Source organism: Nomascus leucogenys, chromosome 5 (assembly GCF_006542625.1).
Source record: "Nomascus leucogenys isolate Asia chromosome 5, Asia_NLE_v1, whole genome shotgun sequence".
Classification (NCBI taxonomy): Eukaryota; Metazoa; Chordata; class Mammalia; order Primates; family Hylobatidae; genus Nomascus; species Nomascus leucogenys.
The window spans coordinates 22,741,812-22,766,910 of NC_044385.1; positions in this window are offsets into that span (position 1 = coordinate 22,741,812).

The window sequence follows — 25,099 nt, forward strand, 5'->3', positions numbered from 1 at the left end:
AACTCCCAACCTCAGTTGATCCGCCCCCTTTGGCATCCCAAAGTGCTGGGATTACATGTGTGAGCCACCGTGCCCAGCCTTCTTCCTGATCTTATCCAAGACCATCAAGGCAGTGCCTCTGAGTCTGCAAGAACGACAGTGTAACTGGGCTTGGAGTTCCCCTTAATGCAGATATGGCTGCAGTAACCAAAAACTTAGATCACAACACCCAAATCCCTTTGAATACTTGGAAAGCCTTCTCAAAAAGGACAGGTACAAACAAGCCCTATTTATTATAGTCTGCAAAGTGCATAATAAATGCACTGATATTTATTATAGTCTACAAAGACTATAATAAATACCTAATTCTTCAATGGCCAGACACCAACAAACATCCACAAGCATCAAAACCATCTAGGAAAACAAGACCTCACCAAACAAACTAGATAAGATAGCAGGGACCCATCCCAGAGAAGCAGAGATATGTGACCTTTCAGACAGAAAATTCAAAATCATTGTTTTGAGGAAACTCAAAGAAAATTAAGGTAACATAGAAAGGGAATTCAGAATCCTATCAGATAAATTTAACAAAGAAATTGATGTACAAAGAATCAAGCAGAAATTCCAGAGTTGAGAGAACACTTGAAATAGGCCTCTAAGAATGAGTGTCATCCTGCCAGCTGGAGCAAGGCACGAAAGGTGCCCCGGACCAAAGACACAGTGAGAGCAAAGACAGAGAGGGTGGAAAAGCCCATCCAGACAGATTAGTCCTAGATTTGCTGGTGGTTTGAGGGCTTATCTCTACTTATATCCATCAGTCTCAATTTCTTGGTCTTTACTGGATTTGTTGTCATTTTAAATAATACCATGGCTAAATATTGTCATCCAACATTTGCTGTCATCCATGTTTCATTCTTTATCTTTTTCCTTCCTTTGCTTTTAAAAACTTGCCTTCCTATTTCCTCAGATAGTATCTACGACATTTTGTCTAGTTGGCCTTAGGGAAAGACTCAACATTTCTAACTGGCTACAGAACTAAAAAGTACTTTTTCCAAAAGCTATTGTCTTTGTGTTTGGGACTTTATTATTAACAACCAAAGGCAGCTAGAACTTTCCTGATTGTGCTTTTTTAATAAAATACATTTCATGCAGATACTTTCCTCCAAGAACAATATTCCACACAAGCAGGTATATTAGTTATTTTCACCTAAATACACTGAACATGGTTTCTAAGTTGCACAATCTCGGCCATCAGCAGGGCTCCATGTTTCATTCTAACTATGCTATTCCAGAGGAAATTCTCTGTGCTTCTTCTCAATGCAGATGTGAATTCTCTGCCTCTGTCTCTTCAATCCACAAAACTGGCTTCTCTTCAATCCACAAAACTGGCTGGCCTAGCCCTTGCTTGACTGTGAGAGTCCAGAATAAAAATTTGTTTGGATTCCTATTGTCTTTTATGACCAATTTGTCAATTCCAGGTAAGAAAGTCCCTTCTACTCTTTAAAAAAAAAAATCAAATTTTGATCCGTGTGGATAGCATGGACCATAAAACATCTTCACTGAAGTCATGGAGCCAAGCCATATTATTTTTATTAGCTAGACAAATGTAGCCAACAGTGCTGGTCAGACCAGATGATGTTGGGGTCACATCTCTGGCATATTGAAAGAGGGAAGTATTCAGATTCTCATTCAGTATCATGTTTATTCTATTGGGGGAGGAAAAGTGAATGAATGAAAATTGAGAGTTTCAATCAGAAAACAGAAACATTGTCAAGCTACGATTTGGAGATAAACTAATCTATCCCCTTTACAACAATCCACACTCAATTAGAAGAGAGGTAAACCATTAGAGGCCATTAAATTGCTAGGCCTTTATTTAATCAATTACTAGTGAATTACTAGTGAAGAAGGAAAAAAAAACATAGAAAGTGTCCCCTTACCTCCATTACTCATCACTCTCAATGTAATTTCATCAATTTCAACACCTAGTGCCCACTGCTTCTAATGACATTTTAATGACTCTTTGTTCAGACTGTTTTGTTTGAAATAGTGGGAGTCAATCAAGATTTGGGCAGTAAAGAGGTGAGATTCTACTCAGGCTCAGGAAGAACTGAGAAGCTGAGTATCCCTCAGCAGTGCCCAACCCAGCAAAGCATTCAGGCATCTCTGGGGTCCTCTTATCAATTAACTCATTAGTACTGTTTGCCCTGACATTCCATATGGAAAATGAAGACATGCTAACTTGATACTTGCTTCTGGGGAGACAAGAATGAGGGAACTGGTGATGATAACAGAAAGGTAGGATCTAGAGGATGTCTCAGATACCACAACATGTTCAAAGCAAGATGAAGGGCCCTGTAGCAACCTTTAAGGGACTGCAGTCCTCGTCACACATTGATGGTTTTCATTAACTCATGCACTCTTTCTTCAAGTAGTTACTGAGTACTTATTAGAAAATGTTCCATGTCAAGATAGGGGAATGATGCAAGAAATAGGAGACACTGATTGCCTCCAGGGGATAGGTGATCCAGTACAAGAGGCAAAGGGAATATCCCAATTGGTAATGAAGAATTCTAGGATGAGGCTATGCAGCTGAACAAGAGATCAACCAATTCAAATTGGAGGAGGTAAGAAGGGGGTAGGACTTCTTCAAGAAGATAAAATTGACAGGATACCTAATGTGCTTTGAATATATTAGGAGATTTATACAACTAGGAGAGAGTTTGGGGCCAAGTTAGTTATCAGTACCTTTAAAACTACGCAAAGCAAGGTAATTATTGACTCTAAAAAAAATAAAAAAAACCAAAAAGTTATGCCACAAAGGAAATGTAAATGGCTCAGCTATGAATAGGACATACGTGGTCATAATAATGTAAACCCTGCATATCGAACAGATTAAAATTACCATCTAACTATATTGGGAAGTTGTGGAGAAGGGAAGTAAGCTTGAGGAGGGGGTGGCACAAGTTTAAATTCTCATCTCCCATAGAAGGAAGTCAAGATGTTGCAATACAAGCATGGCATTTAGAGAAATGGAGCTAAGCCTCCATTGCCAGAAAAAAAAAAAAAAAAAAAAAGAAAGAAATCAGTTAGGGGAGCCGAAAATGTTGTTTTGGACTGTGGGGAATGAAGAAAGGGAATAATGGAGGAAGCTGGGTTTTACAGCAAGCCATATGGAACTATGACTTCCTGAACTTTGCATATACATAGCATGGATAATAAAATGTTAAACAAAATAAAAGCGGCCTCATGAGCCTGTGTTTTTTAAATCATAAGTCAGATTGCTAGATAAAATACAGAAACCCCAGTTAAATTTGAATTTCAGATAAACATCAAATAATTTTTGGTATCAATTATGTCCTAAGTATTACATGGGATATACTTATAATAAAATGTCATTTATTGCCTATCTGAAATTCAAATTCAACTGCTGTCTTGTATCTTTATTTGCTAAATCTGGCAAACCTAATCACGAGAATACTATATCACTGGATATCTTGTTCACTGTTCTACAGAGGCCACTTTGTAAAGAGCCGTAGAATAAATTCCTTTAAAGTCTCAGATCCAGAAAGAGTAATGTTATCTTCTGAGCAGCTAATGCATTTTTTTTTGAAGCGGAGTCTTGCTGTGTTGCCCAGGCTGGAGGGCAGTGGCACCATCTCTGCTCACTGCAACCTCCACCTCCCAGGTTCAAGCCATTCTCCTGCTTCAGCCTTCTGAGTAGCTGGGATTACAGGTGTGTGCCACCACACCCAGCTCGTTGTTGTATTTTTAGTAGAGATAGGGCTTCACTGTGTTGGCCAGGCTGGTCTCAAACTCCTGACCTCAAGTGATCCACCCGCCTTAGCCTCCCAAAGTGCTGGGATTACAGGTGTGAGCCACTGTGCCCGGCCAACTAATGCACTTTTTTTTTCCTTACAAACACTAAGAACCATGTAGAGGAATCGACCCGGGCAAGAGAATTTTTATCAAAACGTTGCTACTCTGATGAAATCTACCCATTGGTTTGAATCTGATAGAGTCACCACTCTATCAGATGGTTGTACTGACTGGCTATAGACAATGAGGAAAATGGCTACATAAACCAAACACACAAATTCTGTTATCAAAAAAAAAAAAAAAAAAAAGAAGCAAACAAACAAAAACTCTCGTTTTCCAAGCCAATCCTTTTTCAATGGTTTCAGAGAAGAATTCAGGGCTGGCTGGACTAGAGACCTCTTCAGCTATCTTACTGGGCAGTTGGGTCTCTGCTCCTGGTGGTCCCAGGAGCCAGCCCTTGGGCCTCAGAAGCCAACATCTTTCAGACAGCATGGAAACATATCTGGGAATAAAACCTTCCCTTCCCTTTTCGACACAATGAGTATTAGTCAGGAAACCCTGGCTGACCACTTCTAATGAGTGGCCAGATTTTACTTTTTCTCCCTGTAGAAAGGGAGTGCCTGTCATCAGGGAGGTGATGTCCTCAACTGCTGCAGAAGGGGAATAAACTATCCCTTTCTTGACATCCCCTGCTAGCTTGTTAGTATCACTGACAACGGCTCAAAAGCAGCAGAGCAAGAGAGGTGGAAATCTAAAGTGGGAAACAAAAGTTGCCACTTTCAAGCTTACATTGGGCAGAGCTTATTTAGAGCAATTAGCCAACATCAGTTTTGCTCAAAAATCCCCTGTATGGACTCCTATATGGCAATGCAGAATGAAGCCTGCCACTATCACAACACTCACAGCCATGCAGTTCTTCTGCTGTGGCTGCATCGAATTGTCAACAGCATCAGGAAGTTTGTTGCCTGCCTCATGAGTTTTTGAGATGCCCCTTAGGATGCTGGAAGGCATAATGTAGAGATGAAGGGCTCTCTCTGGTGTCAGAGGCACCCAAGGCTTAAAATCTGACTATATCACTTATGCATTTGGAGCAAGTAGCTTCATTAAGCCTTTGTTTTCTCAACTGTAAAATGGGTGTGGTGAGTTCGTCTTCTCCCCAGTATTATTATGAGAACTAAATAGAAAATGCTGAGTGATGCTTGGCATAGAGTAAAGGCTCATTGGATGTTTTTATTAACCTTCATCATATTACCTTCTTAGCTCCACTGAGGGCAGCTAAATGACCAATCCTTGCACTCTGGGCCAGAGAAAACAGGTGGGCCAATGTCTGCTGCAGAGGCAGTGTGAGTTCCAGATCTCAGGCCAGCTGGGTTGGCAGCTAGTGTCCTAGTGAGAAGAACCAGTGGTATAATGACCAATGGGGTTGCCAGTCAGTGCACCAGAGTAGCACCTGTTTTCTGAATGCACCTGGCAGTGCATAGGTAAGCCTTTCCTTTCTGAATCAGTAATTTGCTCATATGATACAGGTGAAACCAACAGGTAGCAATAGGCTTATCCTCAGGTCCCTGTAGTTGCTTGGCCCATACCTCTCATAGTCTCACCATAACATGATCACCTCAAACATGATCACCACAGTAACATGATCACCTCAAACCTGTTTCCTTGTAGGTTGGACATTACATTTTGTTGCAAAAACTACAATTTGCCTACTCTACTATCCATTAATCTTGTGCCTTAGTGATAGCATCCCTAATTTTCAGCTATGCAAATGAGTGCCCAAAAACCAATTTCCCATTTTCCCTTGCCATGTGGCTCAGTGCTGGCCAATTAGATGAAATCAGAAGTGCCGGGTGGCAAGTTCCAGGAAAATTCTTTACAGCTGGGTGCAGTGGTTCACTCCCAGCACTCTGGGAGGCTGAGGTGCAAGGATCACTTGAGGCCAGAAGTTCCAGACCAGCCTGGCAACAAAGCAAGACCACACACCCACCTTGCCATGTCTACAAAAAAAAAAAAAAAAAAAAAAAAGTTGTTTTTTTTTTTTAATTAACCAGGACTGCAGTCCCAGCTACTTGGGGAGGCTGAAGGTAGGAGGATTTCTCAAGCCAAAGAGGTCGAGGTTGCAGTAAGCCATAATCACACCACTCACCACTGCACTCTAGCCTGAGTGTATTAGTCTGTTTTCATACTACTATAAAGAACTGCCCAAGACTGGATAATTCATAAAGAAAAGAGGTTTAGTTGACTCACAGTTCGGCATGGCTAGGGAGGCCTCAGGAAATGCACAATCATGGTGGAAGGCGAAGAGAAAACAAGGCACCTTCTTCACAAGGCAGCTGGAAGGAGAAGTGCTCAGTGAAGGAGGAAGAGACCCTTATAAAACCATCAGATCTCGTGAGAACTCACTACCGTGAGGACAGCATGGGAGAAACAACTGCCCACATGATTTAATTACCTCCACCTGGTCTCTCCCTTGACATGTGGGGATTACAATGCAAGATGAGATTTGGGTGGGGACACAAAGCCTAACCATATCACTGGGTGACAGAGCAAGACCCTTTCTCAATAAAATAAAATAAAAATAAATATAGGTAACATATGCCCTTTGCCACTTTCTTTCTCTCATTATTGTGGACTAGAATGTGGACATGATGGTTGGATATTAGGCAGCCTTCTTGGGGTAGAAGCCACATTCTAATGGAAGAATAGTTGAATAGAAGGAGCCTGGGAGCCCGGGTTTTTGAGGCCATGAATGGTCACAGTAGCCCCGGACTAGCCCTCCAAACTTCTTTTATGAGAGAGAAAACTACACTATCTTGTTTAAGCCAGTTTTGCTTACCTGTTTATTTTCATCACACACATTTGAACCTAATCCTAACAGATACATCTTCTAACTCAGAAAGAATTATTACAGCCACCAAACACCACTAGAGAAGACTATCTGGATGGTTGGAGGAACAAACATTTTTATTCTGGATAATTGGGGGGAAAAACTCTGTTTTTGCCACTTCAGAACATGAGATAACATTTCCCTTGGTTCCAAACTCTCTTTTTTTTTTTTCTATTTTATTTGTGAAAGGCTTATATCTGCCTGGAGAGAAACATTGTGATTTTGTTTTAATCCTTGTAATTGCCTCCACATGAAAGACTTCTCATACGTTTGGATTTAAAGGCATTTCTAAATCTTTTCTCTCAGCGCTCTCCATTGATGGAATAGCATCCTGCAGAATGTCAGCTTCTCTGCAGCTTCATCGTCTCGGCAATCTACAACGAATCACAGAGTGCACAATATTCATACAGCTGAGAAGTCTGCTTGTCTCAGTCATTCGAAGGCTTTGCTCAGTTTATTTTGGCTGGTTTTCACAGCTGTCATCTGCTAAAGCCAGTCCACAACAACTAAGTTCGCAGAGTTATCTCACCTGTGTTATTAGTCCATATCTTACATCTCAAATTCCCAAGAAATCAAGGCAAGCCCATAGGAAATGAAACTTATCACACTTAGGCTTCTCTATCTCCTATGTTCAAAGTTTATAGGGATGATGTGTTAGTCTGTTCTCACACTGCTATAAAGAGCTGCCCAAGACTGGGTAATTTATAAAGAAAAGAGGTTTCATTGACTCACAGTTCCACATGGCTGGGGAGGCCTCAGGAAAGTTACAATCAGGGCAGAAGGGGAAGCAGACACATCTTACATGGTGGCAGGCGAGAGAGAAAGTGTGAGCCTGTGAGGGAGGAACTGTCAAAAACTTATGAAACCATCAGATCTTGAGAGAACTCATTCACTCTCATGAGAACAGCATGGGGGAAACCACAACTACCTCACACCGGGTCCCTCCCTTGACAAGTGGGGATTATAATTCAAGATGAGATCTGGATGGGGACAGAGCCAAACCATATCAGACGGTGTCTTGGGAAGCCTGTTTGCTTCATGTCTCAAAAACAGGTCTACACTTTGGTCTCAGGATGAGTCACGTTTGGAGCTGCGGGAGGAGGGGAGTGGTGACTACCAGTGTTTTTCGAGCTCCCCGATGACAAGAACCACCTATTACACCCCAAATTCCCTGAATCAGACTCTCCTGCAGAGGAACCTGGGAAGCTGTGCCTGCCACAAGGGTCAGAGCAGTTAGGGCATTGCTAGACCTCTGTGAGCAAAGCTAAAACAGCTTAGGCAAGGAAGCTTGGGAGAGTGGCTTTGGGGTTAAACAGATCTGACTACCTGTTGACTCAAGTGAGTAATTTAATGAATTTAATGTCTTAGAGCCTCAATTTCTTCCTCTCTAAAATGGGGATAACAAATCCAAACTTTCAGGCTGGGTGAAGTCTGGAAATAAGAGCTGTGTAAAATACCTGGTGCGTACCTACCATGAGCTCAGCCAGTGGTAGCTATCAGTACTGTAATCATGACAATGATGTTTATTAGGCCAAAGGGGTCTTAATTTGTATTCAGGAATGAAGAGACTTGGATTTCACACAAGATATTGCATTTCCTTTAACTTCAACACTATTGGGAGCTGGCTTGGCAAAAAAAAGAGCCCTGAGGTGGCAGAGGCCTTTCGTATCTCACAGAGTCAGGGTGGAGGGCATGGAAGTTTCATGACAAAGTCAAGTCCAAGAGGCCAGACTTTTTAGCCACATTAGTATCTAAGGTATTTGTTCACTTTCATCTGTGAAGTGCTTTCCAAGCATTAGGCTGGTAATTCCTCTGTGGGGGATAATTTGGGTTACGGCCTTGCTCAAGCAGAAATCCTATATTTATTTTGGGTCACTGGGATCTTAAACCTGGTCCACAAATTGAGAAGGAAGTTGTTTGTCCTAAATCATCTTAAGTGCTCTGTCTGGGCTTTTCTGATACCAGGACACTAGTGCTTCTACAGACCTGGCCCCAAACCCTTCTTGACCGTGACCTCCTCCTCTCCAGGTTCACAATGAGGCCCTGAGTTGGAAATCCAGGCTTAGTAGGTTAAAGAACTCCCTGGGAGCCAGGCAGGTCTGATTTCTCATTCCTCCTTAGAATAACATGAAGATTCCAAATGGAGGTAAACATTATTCCCTCAGCCTCTCCCAATTTTCCTGCTGGCACAGATGCAAACAATTGACAGTATGAGTGTTTAGTAGCAAAAAGATGAGCATGAGGACACCAGCTGAGTACGAAGCCCTCCATTGCATGTGCAAAGTACAACAAAGAACCAGGAATAGGATGGGGAGGGGTGTGAGTAATATAAGTTGAGAATCTTCAAAATTCTAGACCCCCGATGAACACTGTCTTTACAACTGCCCTATGAAATGAGCATTAAGCTGCCCATTTCACAGATGAGAAAACAGGGGTATAGCTCTCAATTAGGAAAGTTGCTCAAGGTCACACAAGCAGTACATGGAGAAGCTAGCTTGCATATGTGTAACTATTTAATCCCAAACCCATGACCTTGACTCGCTACCGTGCTGCTTTTAACAGTAGAAAAGGGAAGAAGAGAGTTAAGAAATCCATAGACAAAAGTTAAAATAAAATTTGTAAAAAGCATTTCTGTACTTGGTTTAGATTTTATCTGATTTCTCTTGAAATCAACAGTGGGACCTCACCTCAGGTTTATAGGCCAAATATGAAGGATCTTTAAACCTTGAGCCAGCGGTACATTGTTTGAGTTGTCCAACTTGTAGAACAAGGCTAACCTATTCCTTCCTGTAAGGCCTCATTTGGCCTCTAAAGCAGAAGTAGGCAAACTTTTCCTTAAAGGGCTGGAGAGTAAATATTTTAGGCTTTGTGGTCCATAAGATCTCTGTGGCAAATCGACGCAAAGGAATGAGCTGGCTATGTTGCAGAAAAACTTTATTTACATCAATTGCCAGTAGTTTGTCAACCCCTTCTCTAGAGGAATAAGATTCTTTCCTACTTGTTTTCCACGTTCTTCTCCAGAGCATCCAAATGTACATGTATTGATTGTGAATATATAATCACGTGAACCAGATGTTACCTAAAGTACTGTGCCCTCTGAGATTAAAATGAAACCCCATGTAGAGGCAAACTGTGTGCTTCTCAATCTCTCAAGGGGGAATGAAGTCACCCATTCTGCTAAAGTGGTTTAGTTTATGAATCATCTTGCCTTCCTCTATTTTCCATCCCTACCCCACACCACATCATGCCAGACACAGATTCTAGCACCCTTTTCCTCAATGCACACATACAAGACACACACGACACAGGCACACACACACAGAGTTGATCATACACAAAGTTGTGTGCAACAGACTTTCCCCAGAAGGAAATGTATGTTGGATTGACACTGAAACAATTCAAACTACTTAACTTTAAATATGTTATCCTCCCTCTCAAAATTCCTTTGGCCACTTTCTCCCTAAGTTCTAGTCTCCTGCCATATGGCTTGGCCTACTGTCTTCCAGCAACTTTTCCCACTCTGGTAGGCAGAGCAATTGAGCCCTTATCTCAACCCATCCCCACACCTCCCTTTGCACGGCTCTGCTCTGAGATGCACCATCTTCCCTTTCTCACCCTCCCACCAGCCTCTGCAAGAGGAATGGGACAGCCTAGAAATATGTTGCCATCATCTTGAAACCACCCTCCCCTTTAAACTCAAAAGCTGCTTTATAGTTTTAGTTTTAAATAGCATTTCTTTCTCCATGACGTAAATTAAAAATCTATCTGTTGAGATATTTTTGGGTTTGAGCAGCACAAGTAAACTCTAACATAAACAGGAAGAGGGAGTTATCCAAAGTATTATATAAAAAGGAAAAGCTAACAAATGGTTTCAGAAATACAGAAACGATGGTGACAGCACGGACAGCAGTGGGAGTTTGTGGTCTCTGTTTCTCTGAGGTATTGCCGTTGTATGTGGCACCAATGGGCTTTAGCCCTGTGTGTCTCTGTTCCAGATTAGATTCCAGAGAAGGTGACATTCTCTGCTTAGGCTAAATGCCAATTGCTGTGGTCAGGACCCTGGAATACTGACATTGTCAGCCTCATCAGAACTACATGGGTTTGTGGAGGCAGTTTCCCTAAATAAGGGATGCTGTGCCTCCTCAAAAAGAAAAAACAACAATTAAAAACAAACAAAAACAAAAACAGACATCCACTCTACTGTGTTTCCAACCAAAGGCTTCTCAGTGAAAAAGGACAGGATTCCTGGTTTAAATGCTCTAAACGTGTAGATCATATTTAGAGGCAAATATAAGGAGATTAAAGTTTTATCACGTGATGCCGCTCACTTTCCTAGTACTGGCTAAGGCAGTAAATGTTTTCGAAGGTATAGATATAACTGGTACCTGGTCCCCTCCTCCCCCAAAGTCTTGCTCTTTAACTTAGAGACCCTCATTTATTTATAATTGCTCTGCAAACTGTGAAACCAGCCCAATTTTCCAACCAGCCAGACGGCCATAGAACTGAAGCTTGAGAAACTTACTTTTGTACAATGAAACGCACCTGCTGCCTGCTTACCACTTCCTCTTCCTTACCCATCCCTAATTCCTGTTTTCCCACATGTGATTACAATGAGACACCAGAACCCTCATTTGACCACCTGCTGCCTGCTGACCAACTCCTCTTCCTCGCTCCTTCTGTTTTCCTTCTCAGCTATATCAACCCATAATTTTAGATGGGAGGAGAGATAGGCTTGAGGCTTGTCTCCATCTCTTCAGTTGACATCACCTGAATAAAGCCTCCCTGGCAATAATCATTGTCTGAGTGATTAACTTTCTATGCAGCAAGCAACAGGACCTAGACTAAACCCTGGGCATTCGATAACAACTGGATAAACATTCATTATCATGCCCATTTCGCAGATGCAGACACTGTGACTTCACTCTGTGATGTGTCACCAACACACCTTATTTGTGTTGGAGGTGGGCTGTGAAATCAGTGTTTACATCTTCAAGGCCACACTGTTTGATGGGATTGCTAGAAGAGATCTATTCATTGTATAGGTCACCTGAATATCCCAGACTTCATCTGTCCTAGTGCACATGGCCCTTAGCCCACCCACCTACACAGAAACAAGCCCTTTGAGATCTCCCTTGGTTCTCTCTGGACCTCCCTGGGAGAGTGTCTCGCGTGTAATCAGAAACAAGTCTGCCCGTGTCCCCTCCTCCAGTTTCCTCATCAAACCTCCCGACCCCTCCCCTGCTGGTAGCCTCCAGGAAGATAGGAAGACACTCTCCCTCCAAAACTCAGGCCTCTTTCCCTGCTGAACCCAGAGTCCTCAGGGTACCAGAGGTACCATGGCCATAGCCAAGTGGGCTCGGGGAGCAGAGTAGAGGGACAGTCCCCTCTCCAGCTATGGGTGATACTATGTTTCTTAGCCTCAAATTCATGCAGATGGTTCCTAGACACTGACAAAGTCTGTCGGCAACACTTATCTTTCAGCTGCTGGCCCTAACCTCCTCCTGCTCACTACTTCCCAATTCAGAGTCCTTGCAGGGGTTGCCTGATTGCCCAGGCCTTGGTCACTTGCCTCACTCTGGCTGCAGGAGGGCTGGGAGAGCAGTTGTCTGGACTTCTCTTGAGGTCACAAAAGTGATCTCAGCTCACACAGTGGAAGTCCCAAATATACAAAGAAGATTCAGGAGTTAGGTGGTCGAAAAAAAAGCAATGGCAAATGTCCACCAGGATGCCATGTGGCCCGTCTGTTATCACTCTCCCCCCAGCTCTTTTGCTGGATCCTCTCTTCTCTTTTAGCAAAAACAAGCAAACAAATAAATACTAAGCTTCTTTTTGCATATTAAGTTGTGCAATTCAGTACTTGAAGGGAGGTAGAATTCACCATACTAAAGGGCTCAAAGTTCCAGTTTTAGTTATACCAGGAAATGCTGCCATTTTGAGGACACAGGGAACTCAGTGCTAATTCATTAATGATTGCAGCAAGAGGTATGGAAGGGGGCAGGGAATTAGGGGCAGAGGATGAGAAACTCAGAGTAAACACTTTCTGCAGTTGGGTTCCAAGTACTTGTAAAAGAGAGAGTTCATGTTTTAAAGTCAAATAGACTCAAGGTTCAAGTTTTGGTTTCACTACTATGTGATCTTATACAAGTTTTACTTGATATGTCTGATTCTTATCAGACTTAAGGTCTGTATTGATGTTAATGCTTCAGAGGAATGATGAGCCATACCTAATCCCCTCTTCATCCAGCCTGAACTACTTTTTCAGATTAATTCTGGAACACCCTTGGCCGAGAGCAGGGTCCATTCAGATGGTAATATGGTTTGACTCTGAGCCCCATCCAAATCTCAAGTTGAATTGTTAATCCCCAGTGTTGGGAGTGGGGCCTGGTGGGAGGTGATTGGATCATGTGGGTGGTTTCTAACGGCTTAGCACCATCCCCCTAGTGCTGTTTTGTGATAGAGTTCTCATGAAATCTGGTTGTTTAAAAGTGTGTGGCACCTCCCCCACCCTCTCTCTCCTGCTCCTGCCATGTAAGACATGCCTGCTTCCCCTTCACCTTCCACTGCGGTTGTAAGTTTCCTGAGGCCACCCCAGAAGCAGAGGCCTGTACATCTCTCAGAACTGTGAGCCAATTAAACTTCTTTTCTTTAGAAATTACCCAGTCTCAGGTGGTTCTTTATAGCAGCTCAAGAATGGACTAATGCAGATGGTTAGGAGGCCTTCCAATTTTATTGTTGATTTACAAGTCTCATCAATAAGTCATGGTATTGAAAGTTAAATCCTCAGGAGGCTCCACCACACATTCATGAAGTCCAGTGAGTGAGTTGTTGGTATTATGGTTAATGCTGAGGATATCCAGGTGCAGAAAGGACTGAAAAGACAAGGAGATGGACAACGGTTTTCTCCTTAGAGTATAAATCATCTTAGAAACAAACATTCTTCCATTTCCAAGATAATTACTATCTTTGTTTCTTTGTTAGATAATGGCTTTTTGGTGCATGTGAAAATAATGTATCTTACTGTATGTAGAATTTTTGAAAACGTGAAAAATATAAAGAAATTAATTATCTCTCATCATGATGCCACCTACACAGAACTGTTGTTAACTTTCTGGGGTATTCCTTCTGGTCAACTCATACTCACATAGGCACACATCTATGGTGATTTTGTGTGCTTTTCTTTTACTTAGTTGGAGTCCTATTGTATATGGAATTTAGTTTACTGCATTTCCCATTTAACATATAAAATAATATAAAAACCATTTTGATGGCTACACACTGGTTCATCAAATACATAAACATGAATTTATTTAACCAATGCTTCCCCCAGCAATGTTGGCCCTTATCTTGTGTTTTGCTTTCCGCTATGATAAACAGCTTGATTAACAGCATCTTTTTTTATACCTTTTCCCCTACGCCTCTCTATTTATTTCACTGGGATTGATTGATAGCAGTGAAATTATTAAATTAAAGGATGTAGGCCAGGCGCGGTGGCTCACGCCTGTAATCCCAGCACTTTGAGAGGCTGAGGCAGGCGGATCACGAGGTCAAGAGATGGAGACCATCCTGGCTAACATGGTGAAACCCCATCTCTACTAAAAATACAAAAAATTAGCCAGGCATGGTAGCAGGCGCCTGTAGTCCCAGCTACTTGGGAGGCTGAGGCAGGAGAATGGCGTGAACCTGGGAGGCAGAGCTTGCAGTGAGCCGAGATCGCACCACTGCACTCCAGCCTGGGCAAGCGAGACTCCCTCTTTAAAAAAAAAAAAAGGATGTAGGGGCTGGGCACAATGGATCACACCTATGATCTCAACACTTTAGGAAGGTATCTTGATTCCAGGTGTTCAAGACCAGCCTGGGCAACATAGTGAGACCCCATTTCTACAATAACTATAAATACATAAATTAAAATTTAAAAATTAAAGGGTAAAAATATATATTGCTGAGCTGCCCTCTGGAAATTCTGTACTATTTTACATTCTCCCCTAGACTATGTAGGGGTGGAGGATGATAGCGAGAGGGGTGGGAAGAAGGTGAGAAAAAGGAAGCAGGGAAAAGACAGAATTGCAATGCAGACAGCACTATTGTTACTCTTTATGAATCTGGGAAGCTTGTCCCTCCCCAAGTACACTTTAAAGATGCCAATCAATTTTCTTGAATTTGGTTCCTAGAAAATAAGCTCCTACTGACCAGTGCTTCTGATCCTTCCGAATTCCCCAGGAATTCAAATTCCCATCTGAATTCTCAGAGATTCTAATGATGTATGAAGTCACTTACAAGTCTTCAGTTTTAAAACTTAAGAGGTTTTTTTCTCCCTTTTCAGAACATTTCAGATGGTGAGAGGTGTCATATTGAGCCTCAGTGATACTGCTCAAGACTGACTCTTTAAATAATATCCAGATTCAAAAGCAATTTTTTTCAGTGTCTTTGTTTTTCCTTCTCTAAATGTATATATTTTTATTTCAAAAATATGCTATACTCAGTCTTTAAGCTGGAAATGCAGAAAATACTATTAGAAATAAACCATCCATAGTCTTCACAAACACAGTCATTGTTAACATTTTATTATGTTTCCTTCCAGGCTTATATATATATATATGTGTGTGTGTATATATATATATGTGCGTGTATATATATAGATGTGTGTATATATATATGTGTGTGTGTATGTATATATATATATATATATATATAAAACAACATTGTAAACGTACTACAAATGCAGTTTCTTACTCAGCTTTTTCCCACTAAACGGCCATAAGCATTTTCCCATGATATTGCATAACCCTCATAAACATTCATTTTTATGGCTGGATGATATTCCAGTGAGAAGATGAATCTTAATTTATGTAGCTGTTCCCCTTAGGAGAACATTTAGGGTATTTCCTACTATAAATAATTCATGTCAATTCTTTTTGCATAAAGCTAATTTCATAGTTAGCTTTGTTCTAAAATAGCGTTTTAGATACAAAATAGTAATATAGCTAATGATAATGATCACTTTTTGAGCATTTACTACAGGAATTTTACTTGCATTACCCCTACTCACAACTTTTCAAGGTAAATAATAATATCCCCATCTTGTAGATGAGGAAACTGAGACTCAGACATTAATTTGCTTTAAGATGCAAAGCTAAGCAATAATTAAACCCAGATCTTTATTGTTCCAAGATCCCTTCCCTTTGGTCCAGACGATACAGGTACTTTACTGTATCAGAGGATGTAAATATTTTTTAAGGATCTTGACACATATTGTGTTCTAGTATTTTTGCCATCTTTTCCTCAATTTGGAGATTTTTAATTTGGGGCATTTGTTTATGTTGTGTGCAGGATTGTTGGACCTAGAAAAGTTTTTAAAGTTTATATTGTCAAATGTCAGTATTTTCCCTCTATTCTAAGCTTGGAGGGTTGGTGAATATCCACTACTTTTTTTCTATAGTTTGAGTTTGTTAATATTTAACTTTTTATTCCATGAGGAATTCAGTCTGCCATGTGAAGGTATGGAATTTAGTATGTGGAATGAGCATAAACTAATTTATCTCTTGATTTTCTAACCATAGAACCTAAATCCATTTATTACAGATATTCTCTTTCCCATTGACAAATATTAGATTCTTATATGTAGTAGAATATGTTTCTTTGCTTTCTTCTATGTATCCACTCACCCAGTTAGTAAATATTTATTCAGTGCCTACACATGCCAGACACTGGTCTAAGTGTCTGGATACAGTGGAGGATGATAGCAGACTTATTAAACAAATAATTAAATGAATAATTACTTAATTATAGTATTTCTAACAGCTCTGAAGAAAATATATGAAGAATGCCATGGTGGCTCACAGCAAGAGTACCTGATTTACTCTTGCACAAATATCACACTTTTAATTTCTGAAGTTTTCTGAATTTTAATATCTAATAATTTAATATTCCCTTCCTAACCCATTGCTGTTCTTGCCTGCTTATTCTGTCAGGTGAAAGTAGGAATGATTTTTTTCAACTTATGAAAATATCACATTGTACTACTGAATTAAATACATATTAAATACAGCAATTAAATTGTAAAGAATTGACATATTTCACATATTCCAAAATTCTACCCAAGTTTTCTTTTATAATTCTCAATAACATTTTGTAATTTTACAGTTTTCTCCAAATACATCATTCAATTTTATCATTAAGGTTGCTTGTAGGCATTTTGTACTTTTTCTGCTATTATAATCAGGATCCCAGCTTTTATTATATTTTATAACTTGTTTTTAATACTGTAGAAGCAAGCTATTGATTTTATGTATTTATTACACAATCAGCCACCTTACTGAGCTCGTTAATTCTCATATTTTTTTCTCAGTTTTACTCCTTTGGATTTTCAATAGCTGCATTTCTACCTTCAATTAATAATAGCTTTTTCTCCTCCGTAACAATATTTAGGCCTCTTTCTTTTTTATTCTATTTATATCAAATTGGCCAGAACTCCCAAAAAAATAAACAGTGGTGGTTATGAACATCCTCACTCTGTGCCTAGTTCTTTATTATTTCACTGTTTCATATGATGCTGGCTGATGATTAAATGTTATACTTTTTAATTAGTTGAAGAAAGTATCCATCTATTCTTAATTTTTAAGAGGTTTTATTAGTAACAGATGTTCAATTTTATCATATCCATTTTGATGTCTTTTCTCAATGATCTCTTATGTAACATAATTATTTCTTCAGATTATTAGCTACTGAATCAGTCACATTTGGTTGAGATATTTGGTGATTTTCTTTCTAAATAATGCTGCAACATTCTTGAGTACCATGGCAGCATCCTGGAGCCTTCGAAGAGGCTTGGGCCTAGACTCAGCCCACCTTGAAAGTGCAGAAACAGTCCTGTGAATTCAAGTAGAAGATGCCCAAGGCTCCTGAAGAAGAGATCCAAGGCCCCACAGGGCAAAAAATGTTCTATAATTTGGGGGGGGGATCTCTATTCCTCTAAGAAAATAATGAATTGATTTGATAATGGTAGGAGTATTTCAGTGTTGTTGAGTGTAAGAAAATTTTGGACATGTCTTGCTCCTGGAATGCTGTGGGTGCCAGAGCTTTCCATGCATACCTGGACCTTTGTATAGTTTGGTCTGGTAGGCTTGGTTGAAGGACATGGCCAAACAAAATTTGAGATGTGAAATAAACCTTGGCCGTAAGTTTTGGGTCTAGTATTTAGTCAACTTGGAGTAGAGCTTATTTGAAATAATTTCCTGATCACCTTCAGAATCTTCTAACAGCTACATCCAAGAGCCTTGATTTGCTGACTTGCTCATCTCATTAGCCATTGATTCAATGAACATGTATTGAGCACCACTTACGTGTCCAGTACTGGGCTGGGGTGTTTCAAAATGCAAGCTTTATTATTATATGGGCATGGTGAGTTTATTATGATTTGGGATCAGGAGTTGACTGCCACTGAAAAGATAGTATGTCACCCACAGTTCCCCAGAGGAGCGTGCATGCCATGCCACACAGGGCCACATGGGGAAGCACCAGGGTCAGTCAGCAGGCAGAGAGAGGGAGGAAGTGTGGAAGGGCCTTTACTGTGGTGTCTGTAGGAAGGAACAGGAAGGGCAGGATAAGTGGACTTAGGGTTGGTTAGTGTGAATAAGTCTGGCAGGCTGTGAGGTTTAGGAGTTGCCTGGGACCTGGTCCAGGGATGGTTAGGATGGGGGAATACCAGCCCAGAGTGTGACAGCCCTGTGAGAGTCTGATAAAGGCAGTGGTTGGGGAATATGGGCTTGGGCTTGGTTAGTGGCCAGATGAGGAGTACACTTGCAGGCCCATCCTTTTCTATCTCTAAGAACTAGTTAGCCCTGGGAGTAAACATCTCCTTGGGATCAGCAAAGCCACTGATGTCAAAACATCAGAAAATACAGAAGATTAAAATGCATGATTAATACATAGAGCTTTCAATGAGAAAGGTGATACCATAAGCCATGAGAAGGGTCAGAGGAAGAGTTTCATGAAAATACTGGGAAAAAATTTCCTGCTATTCCATTGATATCTCTTAACTGGGGCATCAATAGTCCAGGCTATTAAGAAGTCCTTGAGTCAATAGAAGAAAAAAATATAGGGAGAAAAGTTGACTAACCTCAGGAGAAGTGAGGCTTTTGCTCCTCTGATTTTACCTTCCCGGAAATGGGTCAAAACCAGAGACAGCTTCAAGGACAGAGCTGAGGGGCTATGGCTGGAGGAGCCTCTAGTGGGAGCAGGCGAACAGGGCTGGATGGGACAGGCACTGTCTTGACTAATGGCCCTTCTTCAAGTGGCTTTGGGACCCCTCCAGCCCTTCTTTCCTATGCAGCTTGGGGTGGGAATGGTGGTGGAAATCTGCTCAGGATGACTTCTTTACCTCCCCAGGACATACGGAGAGGTCAGCTCAGTCCCATTCTCTCCCAGGTTTACGAAAATTGTTCTTTCTCTGAGTCCATCAGTTGATCACAGAGGCCAGTCTCTGCTCAGCATTATATTCCAGGAAACATGGTTCAGGAAACACATGTGTCTGCTAACAAAGGATGAGACCCAGATACCCAAACATTTTGTTCAAAATAAGAAACCTAACAAAGTCTTAGGTTTTACCTATCTTTACATCCATTCATGTGGAAGAAGAAAGTATCAATGAAAACTTACAACACGGACACCTTTCAGAAAACAGAGATATCAACTTAAACATTATTCCCTTACCAGGACAACTAATTATTAAGTAAGGCAACCATTAAGAATTGCAAAAACATTTTTTACAAGTCTTTTACTTTTAGAGGTATCACCCGCAATGAATTTTGTGATGCAGAATAGTTTCAGGAAAATGGAGAAATTTTCATCTTGCTGAGGTTGTTTTCATCAGCAGTTGAAAGGTTGCACAGTTTCAAGGCTAAGCAATGTAATTTCATTTTTTAGCACCTAAGAAAACAGAACAGACTGATAATCTGAGGACTTACAATTTGGAAAATAGAAGGGTAGCACAAGAGGATTAACAAATGAGTTATAGGGCATAAGATGTTTTTCATCTATATACTTAAAAGCAATTCCAATGTTTACCGATGTTCTCAAAGAATGTCACAGAAGATACAGTTCCAATCCATGACAACGTGGCTTAAAATGCTCTTTCCCTTTCTTTCCTTTCAATCTTGCTCATAGACCTTGTGGACCAAAGAGTCTCTCTCCATTTCATTTCCAGCTTGCTGCCAAAACTTCTCCAGTAAACCATCCAGGTGGCTCTCAACTCCTTTGGTCTCCCCAGCCCCCACTCTTGGAACTACTTTTTTCTGTCACTAGATATTTGCTTCCTCTTTGATGGAAATGTTCTGGCCTCTCCCAGTAGATGTTCCTGCCCAGGCATTGAACTAACAAATTCAAAGTTTCCCTTGGAAAGAAAGGGAGGAGGGAGGTTCAAGGATTCTCTTTCTTTCACAGTCAGGAGGACAGGAAAGATGCTGTAAATCACATAATTCAATAATTTGTTTCTTGATAATTCTTTTCAACGAGGTGACAATATCTTAAAGGCTAACCTTTGGGGGTAGGTCTAGAAAAATGGCCCACAAAACCCACTGGGCATGGTTTTAGTCTGGATCACTGGTCTTTGGGTATGATGAGGGGTGGGGCTGGAAGGGGGAAAAGGAAAGTGCTCAGTCCCTTAGGGCCACTTTTTCAAATTCTACTGCCTCTTTATGGAAACTCAAAGTGTCCTCTCCACTGAGACTCACATTGACTTCTCGTTCTCTCAAACCCAATCGAATACCTTGTTTGTTAGTAAATCTCATTGACTTCACTTCAGATCATGTCCAGAATCCAAGCACTTCCTGGCACTTTCTCTGCCACCACTCCCATCCAAGCTGCTGCCAACTCCCACGTGGGTTATTGCAACCTGTGTTAGTAGCCTATTTCCACCGCAACAAACTCCTCAAACTGAGCGACTTAAAGCAACACAGATTTATGTTCTCACAGTTCTGGAGGTCAGAAGTCTGAAGTGGATCTCACTGGGTTAAATCAAGGTGTCAGCAGGGCTGCTTTCCATCTGGAGACTCCAGGCAGAAGTCATTTTCTTGCCTTATTGAGCTTCTACAGATGCCTTGCATTGTATGGCTCATGGCCCCTTCCATCTCAAAGCCAACAATAGCTGGGTGAGTCTTTCTCACACTGCATCACCCTGCCTCCCTCTCTCCTGCCTTCTCTCACTTATAAGCACTGTTGTGATTTCCTTATGCACCTGGATAATCCAAGATCGTCTCCCCACCTCACGGTCAGCTGATTAGCAACCATAGTTCCATCTGTAGCTTTAATTGCTCCTTCTCATGTAAAATAACATCTTCACAGGTTCCAAGGATTTGGATGTGGACATCTTTGTGGGCTGTTACTCTGCTCACCACATCTCTTAACTCACTCCCAGTTTCTTGCCTCCCTTAAATCACTTCTTCACACAGGAGCCAAAGTGGTCCCCTTAACCACGTATCACATCACCTCACTGTGCTCAAGACCTTGTGAGGGCTCCCACTTTGTAGTCCTGACAGCCCTCAACACCACTAAGGTCCTTCTTATGAGCTCTATGAAATGTATTTGCTGAATTTGAATACTCCTATCATTCCTGGCATCCACTCCACTGCATTATAGGAAATAAGATTGCATTCTATTAGCTAATGTTTTATTGAGAATGTCTTTGTCTATATTCAGAAGTGAAGCTGGTCGTTTGCTTTCTGTGCTATCTTTTGTTTTGCTTTGTAGAACAGATTGGGGGCTTTGCGTCTTCTATAAATTAAATTAGCACGGAAGTCATTTGTTTCTTAAAAGCTTGAAAAAATTCCATGCCTTAAAACATTTTTTAAAACTTTACTGAGCCTTAAATTGACTAAGCATAACAAACAATAGGTAACAATGTGAAGAAGTCTCCCGAGATTTTTAAAAACGCATGTTATTAGTTGCCATCCATTCTCCAGAATCTTTTCTGTTCTATTCCATTCACTTACTCTAACCCAGATTGAATACAAAAATTTTGACTAAGGTACTCCTTTCTAACCCATTCCCAGTCCTACCTTAGAATCTAACTCCTGAGGTGCTCACACTACTGGGGTTTCAAATTAGCTTGCTGTCCAGATGTCTGGCCCTATTAACCAGAGGGCTGGCCCAGTGCACAGGTGGCCTGTCATGCTGGTTAGACTGAATGAATGAGCTGAAGAAAAGATCTGTGATATTTTTCTAGGACTCTGGATTAATTAGGGGACCCATTGTAGGGGAATTCCATCCCTGGATCCCCCTACATGTAGTCTCTGATGTGATAGAATAAAATGAAGATAGAATCAGCTACGATTGTTTCCATACATGTTAAGACTGGTACTCCCTAGCCAGAAAAAATCATTTCTACTTTAGTCTAACAGAGGAATCAAATGTTGCCCCATAACACAATTTTTAAAATTTTAAGTAAAACCTACTAACTTGAAATTTATGTACAGTTATTCTCCTTAATGTCACCTTAGTCAATTTTATAAACTATCTCTACTTGAAAGCCCTTCAGATATCACTCTCAGAAACAGCCCGAATCCATTACAAGGGTGAGTCACACGTCAAATATGTAAACACAAAATTAGGGTGGAGACTGGACATTCACTCTGTGTCTTAGGACAAGGCTTTGCTGCCCTGAGAGTTGATGGGGGCAACTCCGGAACTTTGACTACCAAATAATCTGAGGGTCTTTGCCTATCAGCTAAACCACACAATTGCTATCAATATCGGGCTTTCTTCATGTTTCAGATGTCCCAAGATGAAGAGAGATGTAGTTATAGATGTCACTTCTATGCATGCCGTCAGTGTTTACTGCAGAGGGTAGTGGATCCCTAATAGAGTGTGAAGGGAAGCATTCCAGTCCACCTTGCAACTAGCCCTGTGTTCAGCACAGCAGCCTCAGCGGTGTATCCGCTACACAAGAAGACAGGAAGTCAACAGCATGCTCCCAGCTGGTGGGAGTAGCATAAACATTCACAGCAATGTCCAGTGGCAAATGACTGCCCTGTTACATAGCTTCATATTTTCCTCTCTCTTTTAACTTCTCAAGTCAATCAGAGAAGTACTACATATGATAAAATGAGGGGACTAACTAAATGACACACAAGACCATCAGCTCCATTGTATTACAGCGGCAACCTGTGTATTACATAACCCTTGGCCTCAGGTGACTTACAGTAAAGTTGGACAAACAAGAAAACAGAACGGGAAGTTATCCATGTAAGTATTTAGCATACCATATGCCTGGCACATGGTGTGGATTCAAAGAGCTTTAGCTATCAGTATTATTATGATTGTTATTGGGAATATAAGATTACTGTCAGAAACATGAGAACAATGTTGAGAAACACACCAGTATCCTCACTGTTTGCATTGTCACCATCCATCTTCCTTTCAGTCCTTGTAGGGGCAAAGGAGGCATGGCAACTGAGCCAGTGCTGCAGGGTTGCTCCAGGGACAGCAGCTTGGGATAGGAATCCATTCTTTTTGGGTTTTTTTGTTTTTTTTTTTGAGACGGAGTTTCCCTTTTGTTGCCCAGGCTGGAGTGCAATGGTGTGATCTCGGCTCACCGCAACCTCCGCCTCCTGGGTTCCAGCGATTCTCCTGTCTCAGCCTCCCAAGTAGCTGGGATTAGAGGTATGCACCACCACACCCAGCTAATTTTGTATTTTTCACAGAGACTGAGTTTCTCTATGTTGTTCAGGCTGGTCTCAATCTCCTGACCTCAGGTGATCTGCCCACCTTGGCCTCCCAAAATGCTGGGATTACAGGCATGAGCCACAGCGCCCAGCCAGGAATCCATTCTTAGCCATCCAGGAGTAGAGTCAGAGGGGAAAGACCAAGCCAAGACCTGAAGAAGTGCTGAGAGAGTCTGAGCCAGGGAAGCCAAGCCAAAAGCCAAACGCTGCTGGTCAGTGGGAAAGGATGCCATGGGTCAGGAGCCAGGTAGAACCCAGTGGAGAAAAGAAGCCGATTTGGAGGAACTCAGGGAGGATCCAAAGTGGTGCTGGAACCATAGCCATAGTTCACCTTTGCAGGCCCCTGGGCATGGCCACGTTTAACCATCAGAAAGCTGAAGGGCCAGGGTCCATATACAATACTATAGGACAGTGGTTCTCAAAGAGAGGTCCTTAGGTCCAGCAGCATCACCACAACCATGGAACTTGTTAGAAATGCAGATCCTCAGGCCTGCCCTAAACCTACTAAATATCAACGTCTAAGGGTGGGCCCAGCCTCTGCAATAAGGAACTGCAGTCATGTAAACTCTGTAAGTAAGCATTGCCCTACTTCAGCTGTATAAAAAACCATCTGGGCAGATTAACAGATATCCATGCTTGCAACCCACCCTACATCAATTAAATCAAAATCTTTGAGGAGTGGAGCTGTGCGGGCATTTGGCTTTTTTTTTTTTTTTTTTCTCTCTGGGTGATTCTAATGGTGGAAACCACTAGCTCTAAACATCTTCCTAAGGAGAAATCCCTTTACAATTTAAGGTATTACTAGGGCATCATTGTTACCCATGCTGGACACAGTGGAAGGATCATATGTTCCAATTTTATCGGCCCTTTCTTCAGGTTTCATGTAGCTTTAAATGAGACAGCTTATTGGAAGGACTTTTAACAACATTATCTGATGGTAGTCAGCGAGGTTTTCTCTTCGCCCTGCTGAACAGATTATTCTTCAAGTGTCAGAGTAGAAACTATAATCCTTTGAAGTGAGTAAGGACAAGCTTTCCAGAAACCTGGGATCAACACAACCCAAATGAAGGCAACTGTGTGTGTCGTCTCTGGATAGCTGATAAAGAACAAGTGCTTTTTCAACTGAGATGAAAATTAATTCAGAGGTCAATACAGGTTCATTGTGTTCATTGTGATGGAAGATCCACTCACTAATTTCATTTGGGGATTAAATCTTTATTGTCTACTCTGAATTTCCATCTGTTTTCACAGTTTCTTTGCTTCTCTACTGAATTTCAATCAGCAGAGGAAAGGACATTGTTATGCCCTCTCTGTTTCTTCATTTTTTTCTCTTGCATCCTTGTTCAATTCCTCCTACTCTTCCCCTCCTCCTTCTCCCAACCCACTGGGTCTGAAATCCCTGTATACTTGATGTGAATTACACATCCTTGAGACTGGGACTTGCTTGTGTTAAGATCACTTGCAGCTACCTCCAGCCATAATTGCAATTATAATTGGATGCAATTATTTGCCAAGTGTGCTTACAAATTTACCAGACAGGCTAGATTAATTGTGGTTCATAATATCGTAAAGCCTCCCATCATGTTAAGATGCCACTTAATTCCTTCATTCTTCTAAACTAATTAATCCAAAGCAACATGCACTTAATAGTCTGAATAATTACCAAGCTGGTCCAGACTTTGCTAAGGTCAGCCCAAGC